Source organism: Equus przewalskii, chromosome 11 (genome assembly GCF_037783145.1).
Source record: "Equus przewalskii isolate Varuska chromosome 11, EquPr2, whole genome shotgun sequence".
Taxonomy (NCBI): domain Eukaryota; kingdom Metazoa; phylum Chordata; class Mammalia; order Perissodactyla; family Equidae; genus Equus; species Equus przewalskii.
Genome location: NC_091841.1, coordinates 8085011 through 8099400, shown reverse-complemented (window position 1 = coordinate 8099400; position 14390 = coordinate 8085011). Strand labels below are relative to the sequence as shown.

The 14390-nt window shown below is 36.7% G+C and overlaps 1 long non-coding RNA gene across 1 annotated transcript in view; it reads left to right on the top strand.

Moving 5' to 3' along the window:
* The window catches only part of LOC139074321 (uncharacterized), a 298587-nt gene that overhangs the window by 124793 nt on the left and 159404 nt on the right, over positions 1-14390 (top strand). The window contains exon 2 of the long non-coding RNA XR_011523826.1: positions 11226-11360. This is a non-coding gene — a long non-coding RNA (uncharacterized lncRNA). The remainder of the gene's footprint in view (positions 1-11225; positions 11361-14390) is intronic.

Genomic DNA, 14390 nt, shown 5'->3' with positions numbered 1-14390 from the left:
CAAGAGAATTGCCCATAAGAATCAGGAGTGCTTAAAAGAAGAGCTTTCTCCTGGTGAAACACTTACTGGGCTAAAACTCAGTTGGCTCACTCTGGCCCTGACCCCAAAATATGTAGGACGAATTCTTGGGAGAGTGGACATGTGTGTTAATAAATATAAGAACTGACACCTGATTTTGCTATGTGGATCTGCCGTAGCACAGGTCCATTGGCTTGAAAGGACTATGATGAGGTGTGTTTGAGAAGAATATGAGGCAACCTCTGCCACATTCTATATATTTTTGTCCCCAGAGGTTTCAGACCTAACAGTTCTTGGGGCTTCCCATAGGGAAGTTCAGAGGCTGGAGAAGAACCAGCAACTGAGGGCTGCCCAGGTGGCCACTAGGCCTTCAAAGAGACACCTAACATAAAGAAGAGAAAGGGGGCTTGTATAGCAGGCAAGGTTTATGAGAGAAATACTTACTCCATTGAACAGGTGAAAGAGCCAGAGAGAAGAGGGGCACTATCGCCAGGAAAATTGTGTGCTGATGTGAAGACCAACACATCAAAGGAGGTTACAAAAGAACCCAAACAAGAAAACATCAGAGAAACATGAATGAGCCAGAATGAGGCCAGGGACTCATCCTCACAAGTGACAGATGGACAGTCTTTGAAGAAGACCCTACATCCTCACCCTTCCTACCTGACCCCACCATCAGAGTCACCACCTCGTGGAACGATCTTTTTTGGGAAGCCAGAGCCATGAGTGGCTTGTGCTGGGGAAGCGGGTGGGGAAAGTTTTGAATGCTGAAGTTTTAAAATGGATTGGACTATGTTTTAATGATTAAAAATAACCAGAAAGTTATAGAATCTACAAAAAATATTGCTAAGGGGTGGAGAAAGAATTTAACATAGCAGGGTGGAAAATCAGTGACTGAAAGATATAAAACTGTTTCCACATGGGATTTTAAGGGCAGGCCTGGAAGCAGCATATCCTTTCTGGTTGCATCTCATTCCCCAGAACTCAGTCCTATGACCTCAACCTAATTGTACGTGAGGTTTGGAAACCTCTACCTGTGTGTCTAGGAAGAAGAATGATTTGAACACATAGCATTGTCTCTGTCGCAGGTAGCCACTTTGAAATCCAGAACATTGCAAAGCTTAGAAGACAGGAACCTAGTGGTTTTGTAGTAATGATAATATTAACAATGAAACCTGTGATGTGACGGACGCTATTCAGGTGTTCTCACTGTTTTTCCTCAAACAACCAGCAATGTTTTACAGGCTGGGTCTATGAGAGAGTGTGCTCTGACTTGTCCAGGATTAGAATCTAATATTTAATTCTGGCGACTCTGTGACTGAGATGCTGTGACTCTCATTTTCTAGAAGAAACAAAAGAGCTAACAATTTAATGCTTGGTAGATTTATCGTTAGTCTGGCTCTGTCCCACTTCAATGTCCCTGCTGTTTCTATTATACCCATATCATCTGGTCTTCTGGACTTCTTAAAGTCCAAGGCCTTTCTTCTTCTCTTTGTTCAGGATGAATTTCCCGAGCCTCTTTTTGATGATTCTGTGATGACCCCCTATTGACTTTCCACATGACATATAGTCACTGTGCCAAGGATCATGCTGCCAAGCATCAGAGTTTATTGTTCCATCTGGCTATTTTTACTACATTTGTACAAGATCCTGGTGAGTATGGTTCTTTTTTGGTATAAGGTTGCTGTTTTAATGTCTTGATGATGCGCTGAGCTGCATTTGGTGTGTTGGGTAATTTCTTTAATTTGACTCTTGACGTTTGTGAAGATTGAATATTCACCAGTTCATGCAATTTTGATTTTTGACTCGTAAAACTGGAGCAGATGGGATTGGGGCTCAATAATTCCGCTACTGCTGATCAGTTTTATGTCTTTGTTCATTTATTAACAGGACTGTTGCTGGCGAGTCTTTCTCTACAATTTTCTTTTAGTCATCTCAAACGGTTGTTTGATATTAATATGCTGTCACTTTAATCTCAGATTATCCTTTTCAGGTTTCATGAAAGCTCAGTAAAAACACTTTACAACAATATGTTTGGTTCTGTTAAATAAGCATCGCAATATCATAATTAGATGTTGGGAGTTGTGGAACCCAACATGTGATCTCCTTTTCTAATAAGTTTAAACAACAACAACACATTAAACGTCCTCCTGGCATGCTATGATTTTCCGGTTGTGTGGAGCCATCAGAAGTTGCTTAAATGAGGGAGGACACAGGCAACATTTGGGTGTGATTCTAGTTACTGGGCTGAAGTTGGGAAATTAGTAAGAGCAATTTTGTCCTTCCCTTGATTGTCGTTAAAGAGTGATCATTGGCAAGGTACCATACAAAGTCATATACCCAACAAATATGCATCGATGACATACTATCTTCATGCCAGTCTCTGTGATCAAAAATGACGAATTCTTGGACCTTTTGAAGTGCTCTCAGCCTTATTGGGGTGTATATCTCAATACAGAGTGATAAATGCAACAATATAATATGTTCAATATGCAGTGATGGTGAAAAAGTGGGAGGATTAATTGGACCAGAAATCAGGTTTCACAAATGTTTAATTGATATTTAATCTCTCAGAGAACTGTTTATATAACCATTCCCTCTGCTTAAATAACGAATTAGAGCAATCATTCATGAGTTTTCTTTCTTTGATCCCTAAGTCTTTCTTTATGAGGCTAGAGGACTGTATCTTAGGGCTCAGGCCTAGAGGGATCATCAGTATTTGAGAAGTTGGATTTGGCTGTGCCTTCCCTATCATGCTTTTTATTTTTTTTCCTACTGGGTGCTAACCATCTGCAGAGAGTAACTTCTCTCCCATTTAGAGAAGAGCTGTCTTACTGAGCGTTGCCGCGTGTCCATCTCTGAATGGCCAGGAAATGGGAAATAGAGTTCCCTTCAGGTTAACTTGCCACCTCACAGGTTGTTTGTCAGAATTTGCTAGCAGATCAGTCCTTGCAAAGAGTGGAGTGTTTTGATTTTTAATTCCCCCCTTTTTTTGGTAATTAGGATACATTTTTTATTAACAGCTTCCAGAAACCAGCATTTTTCCACCCATACATTTAGCATCTTGTCACACAGTGAGAATTGCAATGGTAGGAAGAAAGGGAATAGTGCAAACAAAACAAAGACATAAAATGTAATGAGGGGAAAGCAGTCAGCTTGCTGCAACTGTAAAGAAGAAGAAAACGTTGGGGAGGTCTGATTTATAGGGAATAATTATTATTGGCTGATTTAGAAAACTGGGGCAGAGATAGGAAGCCCCTGAAGTGGCTGTTTTTGCAAACTGATTTGAAGACTCGTCTTCTGTGCCATTATAAAATAATAATTCTTGGTGAATGTGTTCCTTTTCACTTAAGGATTTGCGAGGACTTGAAAAATACTGCTTGAATGGAATTATGGTGCCTGAAAAGAACATTCCAACCACTATTTTAAATGTCAAAGCGAAAACCAGGAGCAGGATGGGGATTTGTGAAAAGTTGCCTAAGGGATCAAAGCAAGAGAATAGATCCAATTCTCACTAGGATTTCCTAAATTTAGAAACAGTTGGTTCCCACAGTTAAACTTTACATTCTAATTAGGGAAATTTAATCTTCACAGTAGCTTTCAATCTAAGAGAGATCACTCATCTGTTAATTTGTTATCCACTTATTCATCAAACATTTGTTGAGCACCTACTCTGTGCCAGGCACAGGTTTCTGTGCTAAGAATACAACAGTGAGTAAGACATGATCTCTTCCCACAAAAAGTTCATATATTTAAAGGGGTGAATTTAAATGAACACTTAAACTAAGATATGCTTTTTCCCAACTGTGAAATAATGATTAATAAAATGCTTAGACTCAGAAATCCGGATGTTATCTTTTTGTTGCTGATAATGCATTTTTCCCCCTAAAGTGAAGGAGGACTTGCCTCATTACTCATACAATTCTTAAAATTTGTCACCTTAATAAGATACATTTCAGCAGACCCTAAGATGAGAATACATTGAAATCAAAACATCAGAGGTGACAGTGATCGATGGTAATTAGTCTTTGGGTGGTGAACATGACATAATTTATACAGAAATCAAAATATAATGATAAAAAAAAACACTTCAGGGGTACCCTATTATGGCTGAAGAGAACATTGAATTGGGAGTCAGGAGACCTGGGTTATAATTCTGTTTGTTAACCCATTGTATGAATTAAGGCAAGAGATTTCATCTCTTCAGAATTTATATTCCTTGTTTTTGAACGCTGAGTTAGGGACTAGCTGGAAGGCTAAGATTCTCAAAAAATTTTTTAAAAAATCAAACAAATATGTATTGAATACCTCCTATAAGCCTAAATTGTTCAAGGAACTGGGGATCCAGAGGTGACCAAAATAGACAGCAAGGTAGGAGGAAAATCAAAAAGTGCGATGTTCTGGAGGCCAAGTGAAGAAAATGTTTCTACAAATAGGGAGGAATCAGTTGTCAGATGTTGTTGATAGATGAAAAGAAGGTAAGAATTGACTATTGGTTTAGCGAAATTAGTCCTTGGGAACCTTGGCAAGAGCAGTTTCAGGGGAGTGGTGGGGATAAAAGTGTGATTGGAGTGAGTTCTAGGTAGGAGACTGAACAGATAAATGGACAATGGCCAGATCATATATAAAAATAGAATTCTGACCCATAAGCTGCAGGAACCAGTCCAGGAACCCAACTTATTAACTGTACTAACCAGCCCAGCAAATCATCCTCGTATATACAAGTCAGAGTTGTAGAAAATCAGACCACCATCTCTCGCAAACAATCCAGGAAACTAGACAGTAACCCCTGTAGCAATTGGCCCCATGGCCAGGACACGGTTAATAACTCTCAGCTTCCCGTAATTTTTGTCCCTGCTTCCAACTTAGGACCAACCAGAGAAAGCCAAATATGCACCCCTAACCAGTCAGACAGGACACCTTGCTTCTACTTAGCCTGCCGACAGCTTCCTCATGCCAGCAGCCTTCAATCACAGCACACCAGAAGCCTTCCCTCTTTTTCCTAAAGCTTTCCCACTCCTCTGCCTGCCTTTGAGTGTCCACTAAACTCGAGTGATGCTGGCTGATTCCTTTGTTATAGCGAGTTCTGAATAAACAGCCTTTACTTGTTCTCATTTGGGTGGTTTTTGTTTATTTCCACATAGGAGAAATGTAAGAAGAGGAATTGGATATAGAAAATATGGACAGTTCTTTAAGTAGCTTTGCTATAAAGCTGAGCTGAAAAATGAGTCAGTAACTGAAGTGAGATACATTTCTTTTTATATTGTACTGGCAAAGACATCAAATACAATCATTAATAGAAGCAGGGATAGTGGGCATCCTTGTCGCTTCCTGATGTTAAAAAGAAATCTTCTAAAAGTTTTACCATTGTGATATTTTCTGTGTGTTTTTGGAAGGTGTCCTTTATTAGATAGAGGAAATTACCTTCTATTCTTAATTTGAGAAGAGTTTTAAAATACTTTTTGGTTTAATCATGAATGAGTGTTGATTTTTTTGGCAGATGCCCTTGCTGCATCTGTTAAGACTATTCTATGGCTTTTCATCTTTAATGTTTGTAATAGTCTGAATTATGTTAGTGGATTTTCTATTGCTTAGAATTCTTGAATCCCTGGGTTGAATTCAGCTTGGACATGATTTAAAAAAACTCATTGCTGATTTGATTTGCTCGTAGAGTTTAGGATTATATCAGAAGTGAGCTTTTTTTTCTCACTCATATTTTTCTTTTCTCATACTGACCTCATCAGATTTTGGTATCAATATTTTACATACTAAGCTTAAAAAATGAGTTGTGGAATATTTCCCCTTTTTCCCTACTCTTTGAAAAAGTTTGTATAGAACAAAATGATCTGTTCCCTGAATTGTGATAGCACTTACCTCTAAATGCACATAGGCCAGGCATCTCTGTGAGTATATGCATGCACGTGTGTCTATTTATCTAGGTACTGATTTCATTTCTTTAATGGAATCATTAAATGCATGTTTTTAATTTCTTCTTGAGCCATTTTTAGACCATTTCTCTACACTTTAAAGTTTTCTGGAATAATGTTTTTCATAATAATTTCTTTTTCACAATTTTAGCCATGTCATAATTGTAATATCCCTTTTTATTCTTAATATATCCCCCTTGTGCTTTCTTTGTGATCTTGATTTTTTCTCGTCTTTGTCTTTCATTTAATTAGTTTATACTCCTCTTTATTATTTCTTAATGGTGCTTTTAAAACCCTTTCTTTCAGCCCTCCCTGCCTCTCTCCACATCCCCAGATAACCAAAAACAGTGCTTTCCGTCACTAGAGATCAGTTTTCCTTTTCTATAATTTTACCTGAATATAATAATACAGTTTGTATTGTTTTTGTCTAGCTTATTTCTCTTAGCCTTATTATTTTTCAAATTCACCCAATTATTGCCTGTTAATAATTTATTCCTTTTTAGTACTGAGCAGTATTTGATTATATGAAGATATTACTATTTGTTTATCCATTTGCACTGATCGTTGAAAAAACTCCTTTCACCAAATAATCTATGCACCATTAAAAAATCAATTGTCTATATATGTATGGTTTCATTTCTCCACTCTATCTTGTTTGACTTATATATTTATTTTTACACCAATTCTGCATTGTTTGGATTTAGCTTTATACTAAGTCTTGCTATCAGGTAGCACTAATTCTTTAGCTTTGTTCTTTTTCAAAATTGTTTTGGATATTCTTAGTTCTTAGCATTTCTTTATGAATTTTAGTATGAGCTTGTCAAATCATGCCAAAAATGCTGGGAGTTTGATTGGGATTGTATTGCATCTATAAATCAATTTAAAAGGAACCAACAAGTTAAAAATGTGGAGTCTTCTAGTCCGTGAACATGTTGTATCTTTCCATTTATTTGGTTCTTTAATTTCTCTCAGCACTGTTTTGCTGAAGATCTTGCATATATTTCTTCAGATTTATCTCTTATAGTTCATGTTTTTTGATGTTACTGTAGATGTTATTGTTGTGTCAGTTTCAATTTCTGATTGTTCATGGCCACTATCTAGAAATACAACTTATTTTTGTATATTGTCCTTGTATCCTATAACCTTGCTGAACTCAAATAGTCCTAATGGCTTTTTGTGTGTATGTAAATTCCATTGGATTTTCCGTGTAGATGATCATACTGTCTGCTAGTATAGACAATTTTACTTCTTGTTTTCCAAACTGTGTAATTGCAATGGCTAGTACCTCCAGCTTAATGAGTAGAAATGGCAAGAACACACATTCTTGTCTTTTTCCTAATATTAGCAGGAAAACATCCAGTCTTTCACTAGTAAGTATGAGGCTAGCTGTAGATTTTCATAGATGCCCTTTATCAGATTGAGGAAATTTAATTTCTAGTTTGCTGAGATTTTTCTAAGAGTGGAAATTGGATTTTATCAAATGATTTCTCTATGTATATTGAGGGAATCATATTGTTTTGTTTTTTAGATTGTTCATATGGTAAATTATAATGATTGAGTTTCAAATGTTAAATCAACCTTGTGTTCCTGGGATAAATTTCACTTGCTTATAATATATTATCATTTTTATATGTTGCTAGATTCAATTTGCTAAAATTTTGTTTAGAATTTTGGCATCTGTGTTCAGGAAGGATAGTGATCTTTTGTTTTCTTTTCTTGTAATTTTTTGGTCGGGTTTAATTATAAGGTTTCTGCTGGAAATATTCCATCCTCATCAATATTCTGGAAGAGTTTGTGAATAATTGGTGTTGTTTTATCCTTAAATGTGTGATAGATTTCCTCCCAATGAAGGTATTTGAGTTGAAGTCAATTTTTTTTGTTTGAATTGGAATTTTTTGTGGGAAGGTTTTTAACTACAAACTTAATTTCTTTAATTTATTAGGTATATTCAGGTTATCTATATTTACAGTTTCTCTTAAAAATATCAGACAGCTTCACAACATAGGGCCTGTATTCTCACCTGGCAAGAACTGGGTGACATTCAGTAGTAGCTGCCTCTAGTTTGCTGTAGTCCCTACAACTCTCTTTGGTCAACATTCCTTATTTATATTGCCTTCTTGGCCACTATAAATTGTAGATTGTGAGACCTAGGAGGAATCTCAAAGATGATCTATTTCAACTTTCCAGTTTGGAAGATGATGAAAACTGTAGTCTGAGTTACTTAGGTCACCCAGTGCCTGGATGTATGCAATAGTATAGCAATGTCCCTTCCTTGACATATCCTGCCTCTAAATATTTGACATATGGGTGAGAATAATCCTAACACAAGATATAAGCTTCTGTTTAAAGACTTCTTTTCCTATGATCAAGTTTCCATAGCATGGACCTATAAGAGGTTAGGGGAAATTATCATATGAGGACATGTTCATTAAATGAGGAACAGTTCTATTTGGGCACCAGGCTGCTACTTTCTTCATTAAGTCATTTACTATACTAGTGTAGTGCCTGGGGACAGCATTTGGGCCTTCCTAGTTCAGGTTCATGCCCTGACAATACTGGCTGCATTTCTTTTAAAGCAAATCTTAGTAAAAACCACAAAAATATCATCAGGAAGCATGAGACTCATTCCTTAGAGTGGGCTGTATGAACTTTGCTAAAAGTTAATTTAACATCCCTACTTGCCTTTCTACAAAGCTGTGATTGACTACCAGTGACTCCTAATCAGGTTATTACGGGTAGTGAGGTGACATGTTTGGGTGTATTCTGTGCCTGGTCTTCTAGCCATGCCTTCTCCATTTTTGAGCCTCATCCTCATCCAGGATACTTGTTACTTTTCTTTAGGTTAATAATAGAGATTTATGTCTCACTTCTCAATGTCTCTTCCAAGTTCAGTTCTTCATGAACAGGTGTTCTACTTCAATTAGAACTTACCAATGTTGTTTGCATTGCTCCTGTGTTTTTAAATTGTTAATAGTGGATTTAGGGATTTGTGCTGCCTGAGAACTGTGGAAGCCAGGAAGCCCTATTCCACTTCAGAATGTCTTCATTTCTTAGACGAGTGTCTTTTATGATCAAGACAAGAGCCAAATAATGGTTAATGCGAGGTCCCATCCCAAGACCCTGGGAAGAATGTCTCCTTGATGGTGACAGGAGTTTAGAGGGCTAACTCAAGAGATATATAACAAATCATAGTGATGTTTGTAGGCATGAAGTTTAACACCTGGGATTTCTGGATATTTCCCTATGCTGTTTTGGTGATAGCTATGATATTTACTACTTACTTTGTCTTATGGGGCTATTTTATATGACTTTCTTATTTCTTTCTACACCCTAGGCTTTCCATTTGGATGTCTCTTTGGATAGAGAGATGTTTCTGGATCACATCTCTGTAGTCTTGCTAGTGGTTCCAAAATGCTGATCTATGAGCCAGTACCAACTGTAATGCATCAAAGTCATCTGATAGAACTTATTTAGAAAGTATATAATCCCAGAATGCTTCCCTAGAATTTCTGATAAATTGTATCTGGGGTAAAGCTTGTGTTTCAAAGGAGCTCTTAGGATATTCTTATGTGAAGTTGGGTTGAGAAACACTAATCTAAATGGTAGACATCCCATCTAGGTTTGATGGAGTTTTGGGTTTCAACACAATAAGAATAACTAATTATGATAATACTTATTGAGGGCTGGGCCAGTGGCTCAGCAGTTAGGTTCGCACGTTCCACTTCAGCAGCCTGGTGTTTGCAGGTTCGGATCCTGGGTGCAGACCTATGCACTCCATGGCAAGCCATGCTGTGGCAGGCACCCCACATATAAAGTAGAGGAAGATGGGCACAGATATTAGCTCAGGGTCACTCTTCCTCAGCAAAAAGAGGAGGATTGGCAGTTGATGTTAGCTCAGGGCTAATCTTCCAAAAAAAAAAACCAAAATCAACTTATTGGATACTGCTTATATACCAGACATTTTAAGTACCTTTGTGTGGAGCATATTTGTCACTTTTATGAAGATTATTTTAACCTTATAAGGTACATACAATTATCATCCATATATGGGAAACCGAGGCCTTGCTCAGAATCACATAGCTAATGATTGGGGACCTAATCTTGTACATAAAGCCATTCAATGCTAAATAGTGTTGCTACCTCAACTAGGCGGCCAAGACTGTGTCCAACCCTATCTCTAGTAGGTTGACCTTGGACAAGACATTCAAATATTTAGGAAATCCTTTTTTTTTGTTGGTAAAATTAGAGGGTTAGGTTAGGTAATTTTCTAGTTCTTTTTATCTTGAAAATTATGCTTTTTGTATGAAAATGCAATTATCTTTAAGGAAGCATACCATGAACTAATCTCTAACATATGAAACATTTATACATGATTTAGAGCAATATTCATGGAAATATAAAAACAAATACAACTTAGCACCTTTCACACTAATCTTCCATTTTATCAACACTTAATATACACATTTTCTGCTCTAAATATTGAACTGTGACTCTTTCTTTTGCTACAGTGTAGGTATCTAGCCATTGGGCTTATCTACAGCTCCACTGTTCTTGGAAATAAAGGACATTTTGGCTTTTCTTTTACCATTTGTAACTGTCCTAGTGAATAGACCTTCCCAGAATTACTGTTATTTTTTAAAATTTGAATCTCAAGAGAGGTCCTAACTAATTTTGTCGTCTCTTGCAATCACTCTCTTCTGTGGGTTGGAAATGAAGTGCAATGATTGTGTACTTATGTACTACAGTTCTTAGCATGGCTGTTGTTTTTGTTTTGTTTTGTTTTGCTTTTCAATCAGCAGAATCTTTTTTTATACCTGACCTGATGTTTCTGCCAAGCTTCCTGCCCACGGAAGGCAGGACTTGACAAAATTAGGGTATTTATCAACCCTTCTTTATTAACCTCTGCAGGCTCTGTTGAAATCTAGTTCTAAATTTTAAAGGTGACTGTACCTTTTCCCAGGATTTAGACCTTAAAGCATTTATTCAGGAAAACATATAGTAGTTTATAGGCTTTGCTCACATAATTTCATGTTGAGTTTGTAGTATGAATCATGCGATAATAATAAATAAGAGTATACTATGTAGCAGTATGGGGAGCAGACTGAAATCATACATACACACAGATTATATATATGTATATATACATAAATTCTATGTAATTTTCTGTTAATATTGACTACTAATGATTCTTATCTTCTGATAAGCTCATGGCACAAATTGTTTGGGAAATTTCCACTACCACCCAAATGTTTATTGCTGCTTTTCTTTTCTTTGTGCCAGGAGACATGCTTGCTCTATGGTTCCAGGTTCCAAGAAATGAAATGTTGTAAGACACATCTATCTGCACTAGAACGATCCAAGCATTGCTTTCCATTCAGTGCTCGTGGAAGAAAGTACAAAGAATAAAAAGAGAAGGTAACATTGAAAATTCTGTTATGGGCTTTAACCAATTTTCTTAAAAAAAAAAAAACAAATCTCAGTGTACAAAAGTTAAATTTTACCTAGTCAAATATGGAAAGTCTGATTATTTTGATGATAAAAGGCTTTATCCGTCGTTCCTTTAAAATACTACTCCACAAGTTATGGACTTTGGAGCTATATTTGAAATCATCGTTAATATAAACGGTCATCAGGACCACCAAAGTTTATGTATGTATGTCATCAGAGAAGCTTCGTGAAAATAAATTTCTCCTGCAACCCAGTCAGATAAACTTTTCCATCTGCCCCACTTGCGAACCTTGTCTAATGTAATGTTATTTTCTGATCAGTTATAGAGAGGACTTGAAGAGACACATCTGGTATTGAAAAGAACATCTGATTTAAGATCTAGTATTAGAGTATTGTCATTTACTTCATTCTTTTACTAAAAATAGGGCTTCATTCATATAAATTTTGTGAATGTCTTGTTGAGTGTCATAGATGAGCTCAAAAAGGAAGCCAGTCTCTACTGCCAAGGAGGTTGGAGTTCATATGTGTGCAGTGGCCTTGTGTTTTGAGTTTCTTCATACAGCTCTGATTTCAAATCGTCTGTGCCATATTCCCCATAAAAGATCAAAATATTTTAGAAATACTTATTTTCCATACCCAGATCACTTGAGGCTTTATTATACAATTTACACAGACTAGAAAATCCTTTGGAAAACCTGTTGCAGTTTGGGGTTAAAAAAATTGTGACCAAGGTAAATGTAATTACAATGTAAAGTATAAAGTTGTAAATATCTTAAAAGAAGTGAAAATGAAATACTGCTGCTTTTCAGAAATAACTTATATCTTGTAGGATGAGGCAGGACTTTATGGAAGCAATGGCATTTGAAGTAGACCTTAAATAGTATTGATAGTGACAGTTGTTGATTACCTAGCGCCAGTTTTCTGCCTAATTGTTTATATACGTTAGCTCAATATGGTTGTCAAATCTTGTGAAGTAGCTTCTATTATTCTTGTTTCAGAAGTGAATAAAAGAGATATTAAAAGAATAGGTCATATACCTAATTGGGGATGGAATTAGGACTTGAACTCAGATATGTTAGGCTCTAAACTCTGTGTTTAAATTCATTATATTTTATTTTGTCTTGGTTAAATTAAATGTGCAGGGATGAGAGTGTGAGAAAGAGTATCTGAGATAGTGGGAGCAACATAAGCAAAGACACAGAGACTAGAAAGCACAGGAAACAGTCAACAGAGAGCAGTTAATTTTGTTGGAACTATTGAGAACTATTTGGGAAATGAGAAACAAGTTTGGAAACACTGCTTGGGGCCAGATGGTGAAAAGCCCTGAATGCCAAGTTCAAGATGCTGCCTCTTATCTTAGATGATAGGAAGAGTTATTGGTAATTAGGGCTGAAGAAGAATTGGGGTAAGTATACAAGATCTGGAGACCGACAGATTAATCACAATCTTAAGGCTTTGATCCAGGAAAGCTGCAATGAGGATCTGAATTTAGAGGTGGATGGAGGAAGCCAGGATGTGGAATGAACTACTGAGGTGCAAAGATGAGACCATGTGACTTAGTGAGTAGACACAGATTCCTTAGGAAGAGAAGGCTGTTGAAGATAGAACATCCTGATTTTGGACACATTGATTGGGACACCCAGGTGGACATTTCCAGGAGGCTTTGGAAGATTTTGCTTGTGGACCATCAACCTCCTGTCTGATTAGAAGGAGAAGAACACTGTGCCATTAGCATTAGGAGTGAATGAAGATGAGACAGAAATAAAATCAGCATTCTTTTTCTAGGAAAGCTACTGTTCTAGGTGATTTGCTATAATAATCCTGTGAGATATGCAATGTTAACTCCATTTTAAAAGTACCAAAATGGCTTAAAAAAAGTTACGATTTGCTCAAAATAAAAATATTAATAAATATTGAGCTAAGATTCAAACTTAAGTCTATTTCACTGAGGGGCCTGAAATCTTTAATCTTTGAAATTACCATTCATTTATTCATTCATTCATTATGTATTTATTGGGCGTTTATTTTGCACAGAGCATTGCTCAGTCTCCAAGGAAATGTATGAAAAAAGCAGCAATCCAATATGACGCTATTTATGTATATTTTTAAAAGAAAAACCCACAAAATAGTACTGTGTGTTTTCTATGAATATATGTAAAAAGAGTCTGGAAAAACATACAGTAAATTGGTAACAGTGGTTACATCTGAGGAAGGAAACAAAATAGATGAAAGAAAATTTATGTCTAATGTTTGAATTATATGGAAAATATATTCATGTATTATTTGTATAATTAAAATCTAATTTTAAAATGAATAGTTCTGCCAGAAAATGACTTCCTATGCAGACATGATTATGATACAAGGAGTTTGAATTAAGTAAGTGAGGAAATAGGATGAGTTTATAGAAACTGTTTAGAACAACTCGTATGTTAAGTGAGAGATGTGGTTTTCTTTTTCATGACTGGTTGCTGGTCTCTTCTGAAGAAAGCCTGGCAAGCTTCCACTAACACCTCCATGAGACACAGCCAGTTGGGCAAACCTCATTTTTCTGAGGAATGTGTCAGGTTATAGGTAGTAGCCTGAGGGGGAAATTCCCCAGCAGGAATTTGGATATAACTTCGTCATTCTTATGGTTGGAATCACCAAGAGCCAACTGAGTTCTTTTGTAAGCGAGCTCAGACACAAGACTGGGGTTCTCTTCTTTTGAACTTCCCCACTGAGGACCTCCTTGAACCACCTTCAGCCCCACTCATGCTCCACTTTGGATTAAAACTCCAGTCATAATTAGCTTTTGCCCGGTATTCTTATTTAGGCTTGATGGGTTTTCAATATGCTATTTTCTTTACTGTGTTTCCTCTTAGCTGCTTAACCCTCCTCATCCTTCAAGTCTCAGCTTAAGTTCCACTTCTATCAAAAAATCATCTGCATCCCACATCCCAATCTAGATTGAGTATTCCTTCATGTGCCCCCATAGTCCTCTACTTCCCATACCAGTGC